The sequence below is a fragment of the Canis lupus genome, chromosome 4 (genome assembly GCF_003254725.2).
Source record: "Canis lupus dingo isolate Sandy chromosome 4, ASM325472v2, whole genome shotgun sequence".
In the NCBI taxonomy this organism is placed as follows: Eukaryota; Metazoa; Chordata; class Mammalia; order Carnivora; family Canidae; genus Canis; species Canis lupus.
The window spans coordinates 81779446-81789431 of NC_064246.1; the positions used below are offsets into that span (position 1 = coordinate 81779446).

Here is a 9986-nt window from a genome sequence, read left to right on the forward strand (position 1 = left end):
CTTCCCTTCCTTCCCCTCTCCTAGTTTTCAGTAGAGAACAGTAGAGAACAGTATCCCTTCTACAATTTTCATGAAAATTCCTCTACCTTGTATGAAGCCTTATTTCATTTATTTCCTCTTAGTTCTTCAGTACTTTCAAGAGTTTCTTCTCTGAAGTTTTTCCATCAAATGGATTAATATATACAAGCATAACCACCTAGAGCACACACAGAATAGGTGAATGGATAAACAAATTGTGAAAGATTCAGATAATGGAACATCATTCAGTGTCAAGAGATATGAGTTACCAAACTATGAGAAGACATGGAAGAGGGGCGCCTGGGTGGCTCAGCTGGTCAGGCGTCTGCCTTTGGCTCAGGTCATGACCTCCAGATCCAGGGATTAAGCCCCATGTTGGGCTCCCTGCTTAGTGGGGGGTCTGCTTCCCTTTCTCCTTCTGCCCCTCCACACTTCTCTCTCTCTCAAAGGGGAAAAAAAAAGACATGAAGGAATCTTAAGTGTGTATTACCAATAAAGAAGCCAATATGACAAGAATATAGACTGCTTGATCCCAACTATATGACATTGTGGAAAAGGAAAAACATTGAAACAGTAAAAAGATCAGCAAAAAGATCCCTTGGGGAAAAAAAAAAATCCCTTGCCAGGGACAGGCAGTAAGTGAAGAGAAGAAAAAGTGGAATACAGAGGAATTTGAAGATAGCGAGACTATTCTGTGTGACACTGTAATGGCGTATACGCAACATTCTACATTTGTCAAGACCCGTACGACTATATACTACAAAGAATAAGCCCTAATTAAAACTATGAACTTAAGTTAATAATAATGTATCAGTATTTGCCCATCAATTATAACAAAATTATCAATCACATTAATCCAAGGATAGGAGAAATTGTGTTGTAGGGAGAGCAAGAATATGGGAATTCTGGTTTTATTTTTTTCAGACACATTTATTCAGCATTATGATCAGACTATTACACTAAGCAATCAATAGCATGGGTACAAAAAAATAATCAACATTAAAACCCTTCGTTGAGGGTTCACACTTTCCACAGAACAGAAACTGAAATCAACCTGTTAGACAATGTCACAAATCTGGTCCTCGAGCTATTGACCATAGTATAGTCTAAAATGTGTCTCCTTTGTGGCCGCAGGCCTGCCACCACTGTGCTTGGCTGAGGTCACTAGTCTGTCACAACCTGCAGTTTCCCTCTTGCTTCTCTGGTTCTCCTGTCCTGCTAAGCCTTGCTTCCTGGTGATAATGAAAACCTTCTGTCACTATCATAACAATTGCTATGGCCGGAGCCGCCATAGTCCCCTTGGTTTCATAGTTTGGCAAAGTACTGGCCTCCACCACTACAGAGCCCAGAGCCTCTGCCTCCCAACTTTCCTCCTTTCATGGATCCAAAATTTGAAGTTTGACTGTTATAACTGCACAAATCATTATAGCTCCCATCACCTCCAAAGATGCTCCCATCGCTACCAAGTCCATTTTAGCCATCCCCACCGACTCCATCTTCCACTGCCATCAAAGCCACTTTGTCCACTGACATTTTCTTCATGACCAAAGTTGTCATCCCCACCCAAACCACCGTCACAACCTCCACTAACGTTTCCAGAACCTCTTAGACCCCTTCGGTTGGGTAAAGCACTGGCCACCTCTTGCTTGAAGTAGGTTTTCCTTACTTCACAATTGTGGCCATTCCCAGTATGATGTTTTTGAGTGACAATCCTGCCTATGGAGTCATGACCATCAAATGTCATAAAAGCAAAGCCTCTCTTCTTGCCACTGCCTAAGTCATTCATGCTTTCGATCGCTTTAGTTTTCCCATACTGTTCAAGATAATTTTGTAGATGATATTCTTCAGTGTCTTCTTTAATGTCACCAACAAAAATATTTTGCACAGTGGCCTTTAAGACTCTTCTCTGAGACATCCCTCTTTGGTTCCACAACTCTTGCACCCACCTTGTGTGGCCTTGCATTCATGGCTGCATCCACTTCCTCCACAGTGGCATAGGTGACAGACCCAAAGCCTCTGGAGTGCTTGTGGTTTACCACATAGTCCACAAATTCTCTCCATTGCTCAGAAGGACTCCTCGGTCTGTCATTGGTTGTTTTAAACCTCAACACTTCAGTAAAGAACTTCCGAAGCTGCGCAGGCTCCTTGGGGGACTCTAACTTAGAAACACCAATGGAGGGAAAGGAGACTTAATTATGCTTCCTCCGCAGCATCCATGGTCAGAAAGAGAAATTCTGTATTTTTTAATCAATTTTTCTGCAAACCTATGACTGCTCTAAAGAATAAGCCATTAATTACCAAACAAAAATAATCATTATGCTTGTTATTATAATGAATAATTATTAGACAAAAAAGACAAAAACATACAAACACATGCAAATTCTTTAAAATCCCACATAACCCCTGCATCTTCTTCTCCTTACCAGCCAAACACTGCCATGTTTTTCTGTGAACGTCTTTGGCCACTCCTCAGTAAATTTCCTTTCAAGCTCATTATCTTCCTCTTCAAATTACTGTATTTTTTTACATTGTTCAGTTGGCACTCTTCTTTGTGTCTATCCTAAAATTTCTCCCTTGCAAATGAAATGCTCCACTTGTTATTTCTGGCTTCTGTGTACTCTAGTTTTCTCATCTGAGTTTCTGATCAATGACATGATTGACAAATCTACTTGTGTGTTTCCAAGTTACTTTAAATCAGCAAGTACACACTAAATTTACGTTCTCCTTCAAAAGCCAACCCTCTCTTAGAAAACATCATCTTTTTTAATCCCTTGAAAAAAAATCAAACAACAAAAGGTCATTCTGATAACATCTTTCCATCTTGATCCGTATCCGAGGGCTTTAGTTTCAAGTAATAGAAAACTCTAGCTCGTTTAAACTAAGGAGTCAATATATGGACAGCTTTAAATTGATAGTTTGACAGTTTAGTTCTTTTACAGCACTAGCTATGTTGTTGTTTTTTTTTTTTTTTTTTTGGTGATTCTTTTCTCTACCCTTATCTGAGGTTGCAAAAACAAGAACAGCCATGCACAGCAGTATATGTTTCATCATTCAGAGCCAGGGCTGGAGGAAGGTAAGTCTTCTGACAACTCTAACCTAAAAGTTTTATTTTCTTCTGGTTTGAAGATGTTGGGTCACTTGAATAACCTTAAGCCATAAGCATTACACATAAGATAGTAACGGGGGCACCTGGGTGGCTCAGCGGTTGAGCGTCTGCCTTTGGCTCAGGTGGTGATCCTGGGGTTCTGGGATCGAGTTCTGCATTGGGCTCCCCACAGGGAGCCTGCTTCTCCTTCTGCTTGTGTCTCTGCCTTTTCTCTGTGTCTCTCATGAATAAATAAGATATTAAAGAAAAGAAGATAGTAATGGTTCCCTTCATCAAGGTCTATCCTTGCAGTTGTGACTGGGTTAATCATATTCAAGCAAATGGGTAGGGTTTTAAGGGATTATTAGCAAGGCAATAGCAAACTTCAGAATCTATCATTCGTCCACTTACTATTCATGTATGCCCTCTTTCTCATACAGAAAGCTTCAAAAATAGACATGTTTAAATTTATCGCATTCAAACCATTTTCAAAGAGAGACAAATTCATGTTTCTTCCAGTTGCTATGTTAAGCTCTGGTTCTAGAGTCTCTGTTATATCAGCTCTCATTTCAATTGTATATTGTCAGCGCTCTTCATATCCCAGTCATGGGTAAGCTATCTACTTCTTACACACATGATCTATACTGAAAAAGAAAGAACAGAATATGTGCAACGAGACACCTCAGCTAACGTGCTGCTGTTTGAATTAGTCACTATAGCAGGAGGCTAAGACGTTTAATGTGGGTGAATTGGCAGTAGGGGGAATGAAAGATTAGTTAAATAGCGAAGAATAGGAAGATAAAGATCAAACCATAAAAGTTCTAAATGATAAAACTAAGAATTAAGGATCCAATAGCCAAAAATATTAAGTAGGGTCACCATTATGTCACTTTTGATAATTATGAGTACCCTGTGCTGGCGTAAAGAATATGGAAGCATGAAGTCATTTAGTCAAGTGAAACTTAGTTTTAAGCAGTGAGATTTATTCAGGAAACTATGAAAAGGGTTAATAACCATATGGGTGTAGGATAAGAAAAGTGCCAGAATTAAGCATGTACTGTATGTTTTCAATGTTAGTGAGTTTGTATTTGTTTTTGTTCTTTTTTGCATGAGAATCTTATTTGTATCTGCAGTCAATAATTTATTCTGATTTTTATTTATTTTATTTTTTTAAAGATTTTATTTATTCATTCATAGAGACAGAGAGAGAGAGAGAGAGAGAGAGAGAGAGGCAAGACACAGGCAGAAGGAGAAGCAGGCTCCATGCAGGGAGCCCGACGTGAGACTCGATCCCAGGTCTCCAGGATCACGCCCTGGGCCAAAGGCAGGTGCTGAACCGCTGAGCCACCAGGGCTGCTCTTATTCTGATTTTAAACCCTTGTTCTGTTGTCCTTGCAAATGAGATGGGAAAAGTATTTTTTTTCTGTTATTTAGATGAATTTGTGTAAAACAAGGGTTTTCATCTTAAATGTTTGAAGAAATTTACAAATGAAGCTCATCCAAAGACTTGACTATTCTCTGTGAGAAGGTATAAAATTATGAATTCAAGTTTATTAATAGGTAGAGAATTATTCAGATTGCCTATTTCTTCTTGTGTCAATTACATTGAAATTTTTAAAAACAATGTTATTTTTTATTTTAGAGATAGAGCATGATCAGGGTGGGGGAGAGTAGAGGGAGAGGGACAAACACTCCTGAGTAGAGTGCCACGGGGGACTCAATCTCATAACCCTGAGGTCATGACCTGAGTCAAAATCAAGTCAGATGCTTAACTGACTGAGCCATCCAGGTGCCCTTAATTATCCTGGGCTCTTAATAAAATTGCTTTTACATGCAAATTTATGATTTTCTAATTTTAAAAACTTTATATAGATAGATATAGATATCTTACAGTAATATTTCTTTTTATTCCTGACCGAGAAAATGATCCATTTTCAATTTTATTAATACAATAAATTTTATTTTTTGTTTCTAAAAATCATTTTCTGATCTCATATTTGTCATAATTTCTTTCTATTTCTCTAGAAATTATTTTCGTTTTGTTTTTTTTTCCCTAGCTTCCTCCCCCCCCCCAGCTTTGTACACTACTATATTAGTTTCCTGTGGCTACTATAACAAATTTGGTGGTTTAAAACATCAGAAAATTATTTTCCCATAGTTCTGGATCCCAGAAATCCAAAATGAAGGTATTGACAAGGCTATGCTACCTGGATAGTCTCTGAGGGAGACTCTTGTATTTGCCTTTTCTGGTGACTTCTGGTGGTTCCAGGCAGTTCTCAGCTGAAGCTGCATCCTCCAAATCTCTTCCTCTATAGCCACATTGCTTCTTCCTCTTTGGTCCCATCTCCCTTGTGGATCTCATGCGAGGGAGCTTGATATTGGGCTATGGGCACAAGGGAATATACAAGATGTTCTCAAGATCCTTGGCTTCATCACATCCATAAAGACCCTTATTCTAAATAAGCTAACAGTGTCAGTTTCTGGAAATTAGGATGCTGACATATGTTTGGAGGGCTAATACTCAACTCACTGCACTTTGGCAGTTAAAGGTTTAAATCATAGAGTTTCTGTCATGCACTTAAGGCTATACATTTCCTTTTGAAGACAGATTTTTGTAGGTTCCTATGAGTTATGCTCCATTTTACTTGCATTATTTGATTCAAAATATTTAATGATGTCTCCATTGAAACATGGCATGTAACATATTTAGAATTATCAGGCTTAAAAATGTTGTATCATGTTTTTGGTATTGATTTTTAGGTTGCTTTCACTATGGTTAGTAAATATTTGCAGTATGGTTTTGATCTTTGACATAAATGTAGATTTGCCAATGATTTAGTCAATTAAAAGTGTCCATATTTTCTTAAAAATAATTTCGTTGTTGGGGGGATATGGTTCTATGCATGCGACTTTTTGTCAAATATTTTAATCTTGATATTCAAATATTATATATCTTGAGTTTTTGCCTGACTTTTTATGATATGTAGTAAGTTGCATTGATATCTCCAATTACGACTCAATATCTTTCAAGTTTAGTCAGTTCCCGCCTTATTATATTTTGAAGTTATTAGCTACATTAAAATTTAAGATTTTTATAGCTTTTCAAATTGAATTTTTATTCATAGCTAAATGTTCCTTTTTATATCATATAATATTTCTTGCTGCAAGTCTATTTTGACTCATACAGTGTCGTCAACTTAAATATTCACATATGCTTCAATGGCAAATGATATGCAGGATATCAGGCAAGTTTTTTAGTTGTTTTCTTTAACCCTTTCAAAATTAAGTCTTTTGGTCAATTGAGAAGTTCAGTTTTTATCTCCTTATTACAATAAAAGGGCCCCAAATCTCAGGCTGTCTTTCCTCCTCAGTTTCCATCCTCTGCACTGGTCATCCACACTTGCCCTGAATGAAATAGACATGGGAAGGGTATGACTCATGGCATAGTGGCATCCTTTTATCTGAGGTATTGGTCACTTGAGTTTAATTTGTCTTGTTTGGACTCTAAAGCCTTTGTGAATTTTATCCATTGCTTATAATTGGTCTCTGTAGGAGGCTTTAACTCTGACATAGCTAAAAAACAAAAACCAAAACAAAACAAAACCTCTGACATAGCTAGAAGCCATGATGCTTTATGTAGGGGGTTGAGGGTAAGTCGGCAATACAGGAACAGGCATCAGTTAGTTGATCCCCATTCATTTCAAATCACGCCTTGAGGCAATCTGCCCTTTAACATGGACACAGCTTGTCACCATCACAGTTCTAATAGTCCTTCCACATTCTTGATGCAACTCAGGGCTATTCCTCTGTGTTAGTTGCCGTAAGAGGAGATACACACACACAAATCTGTGGCTTATAGAAAAGTAGAAGTTTATTTCTCAAGGAATGGTTCAAATGACAATGTTCTAGGGCTAGTATAGCAACTCTTTTATATAAATATGCTGTTATTTCAATCTGTATGTTCACAGTGGCTGGTGTCGTTTTCAACTTCAAGCAGGACTGACCAAGAGATATCGAAGTAGAGAGATAGATGTTTATTCCTATTTATAAATGACCAGTAAGTGGGATACTGGTCCATGAATTCGGACATACAGCCATTAGTCAAGACAAAACCTGAAGGTTCTACTATTAAAGAAGGAAGTGGATATAACTATATAGCGAGCCATGCCTGCCATCTTTCTTTGTTTTCCCAGGGATGGAAAAGGCACAGATAGGATGTTTCTGTGGTGTGGATGTTTATTTTTTATTTTTAATATTTATTTGTTTGTTTGTTGTTTTAGTTTCAGAGGTAGAACTTAGTGATGATTCATCAGTTGCATATAACACCCAGTGCTCATAACATCAAGTGCCCTCCTTAATGCCCATCACCCAGTTACCCCATTCCTCCACCCACATCTCCTCCAGCAACCATCAGTTGGTTTCCTATAGTTAACAGTCTCTTATGGTTTGTATCCATGGTTGTTTAATGCCAAACACAAAACTCAAAGCTCTGGTCTTTTGTAAGGGGTCAGATCTTACCATCTCCACTCCTTCAAGGTCATTTTCTACCAAATGAATATTAGCGCTAAGTGACACTTTCCTCTTGAGGAAATGTTCATTGAAAATTATATTTTCTAAAGTACATCCTCCATAGCCAGTGTATAAAGCTTATTATATCATACTCACAAAGGAATAGAATTGATTTTTTTATGCAAGCTTTCAGTTCAGTATCTTCTAAATTCTGCAACATATTCCATTCTCTCTTTGGCTGACATTTACTATATCAAATTCCAGTTTTGTGAAATAGTGTTTAAGTGCAATTCTGAAAGTTTACTGTAGGTATCATACTTTCAAACATTGTATGTAATGCTACATCTTCAGAGGATAGGAGAGTCAATTTCAGAACTGTCAATAGCAGGACATCTAAGTCTATATGTCAATGCCATCCTTTTTGTATAATTTAGTTATTTATCTTTATCAATCAACCTAACTGCAGTTTCTAGTACAGTTAATATCTGTTTCAAGGCACAATGAAAATAAAAGTACAGAATATAATTCCTCTTTAATCATTTTAAAACACTTATTTAATATTGTTTTAAATGAGACATTATTGGAATTAGTTGTGGTAACTAAATTGGAAGTATCTCATATGACCAAATGAATCTTTAAAACGATCAGAAGAGCATCTCATTCCACACATTATCACCATTGTGTTTTTTCCAAGGATGATTTCCGATGAACTAACTTTCTCTGAAAATGTAGAGATATGGTTGTCTAAACATTTCAAGTTTGAGTACTTTATCTTTCTTAGGAAGATACATTTGATAAATGGAAATGAGATTTTGACCAGGTCAAGTACACTCACGTTAGGACAGCTGCTGTGGACTGTTTGTTTAAACTGTGCTTTTCTGTCCAGCCCACGTGTATTGTCCAAAACTGAGATACTCTGCATGGAAGAGATATTTTGTAAATAGTTCTTGAATGGGAAGATGAGTGAAATCAATTAATAATATAAAGAGGAAACAAGAATAATGAATTTCCATTTTTATGTGTCAAGTATGAGTTGACATTTGAAAATTCACATGGGGCTATCTGAAAAGCATGAGGTAATTGATGTCTAGAATTCCAGAAATGGGTCATAATATTCTACACTGAATAATTTATACAAATATGTATATAAAGAATACCTTTTAAATAAATGTTGAGAATAAATCCCAGATCACTAATACTCCATTAAGAAGGTTAAATTTAATTGTGTATGTTATAGATCTTATCTTTCCACTTCCCCAACTGACAAGGAAAATGTAATTATTTTTTAAACATGATAATATGCTAAAAATGTGTGACCTTTCCACAGTTTAAGCAATAAAGCTCACTCCAGGGTGTTCTGTTGGAGCATAATATTAATATACCTAAACTACACTGATTTTCGATTAACTATGCTAACATACCAATTACCAATGGCACATCCTGTGGAGTTTTTTAAAGGACCACCAAGAATCAAATGCAGAAGAACTGCTCAATATTTAAGAAAATTTATCTCTCTACCATTATGCTTACATGATACTTGCCAAGACATATTCTTATTTAAAATACTCATTTTAGTGCATAATATAAAATTTCCGATGCAATCTTATTTTCATATATTTAGAAAATCAGATGTTCCTGTTCCAGTAGATAATTACTGATATATTCATACTATATAAATAAGAAAAGACAAATTATATAATAAAAATATTGAAAGACTTTAAAAGTTTTGATTTATTACCTTCAACTTTATTTTTTCTTGTGTTATAGAGGTGCTCAGAAACCAAAAGTCACATAAATGGCCAATTCCAATTTTTTAAAATATTTTATTTATTTATTTGTGAGAGACAGAGAGAGACAGAGAGAGAGAGGGAGAGGCAGAGACACAGGCAGAAGGAGAAGCAGGCTCCATGCAGGGAGCCCGATGCGGGCCTTGATCCCAGGTCTCCAGGATCAGGCCCTGGACTGAAGGCAGGCACTAAACCTCTGAGCCACCCTGGATCTCCGAAATTGTTAAACATCAGCCATCATCACAATTAAGTGTTTAATGAATTCTTGCCAGATTCATGAGTCAATAATTTTCACTAGATAGAAATTTTTCCCTTATTTTATTCTTTATTTTATTTGTTGTACTTATGATTCTTCTTTTTATTTTTTTATCTTTTTATTTATTTCTTTGAGAGACTGAGAGAGAGTCCAGCACATAAGTGGGAGGAGGGGCAGAGGGAGAGGGAGAAGCAGATGCCCTGCTGGGCAGAGGACCTGACACTGGGCTCCATCCCAGGATCCCAGGACCTCAGGATCGTGACTGAGTTGAAGTCAGTTGCTTAACAGACTGAGCCACCCAGGCACCCCTAGGATTCTTAGGGAAATATTT

At 36.9% G+C, this 9986-nt stretch overlaps 1 pseudogene; it reads right to left on the reverse strand.

The window, feature by feature from the left end:
• Positions 1–1236: 1236 nt before the first annotated feature.
• LOC125755018 (heterogeneous nuclear ribonucleoprotein A1-like) lies at positions 1237–5447 on the reverse strand (annotated as a pseudogene).
• Positions 5448–9986: the final 4539 nt, after the last annotated feature.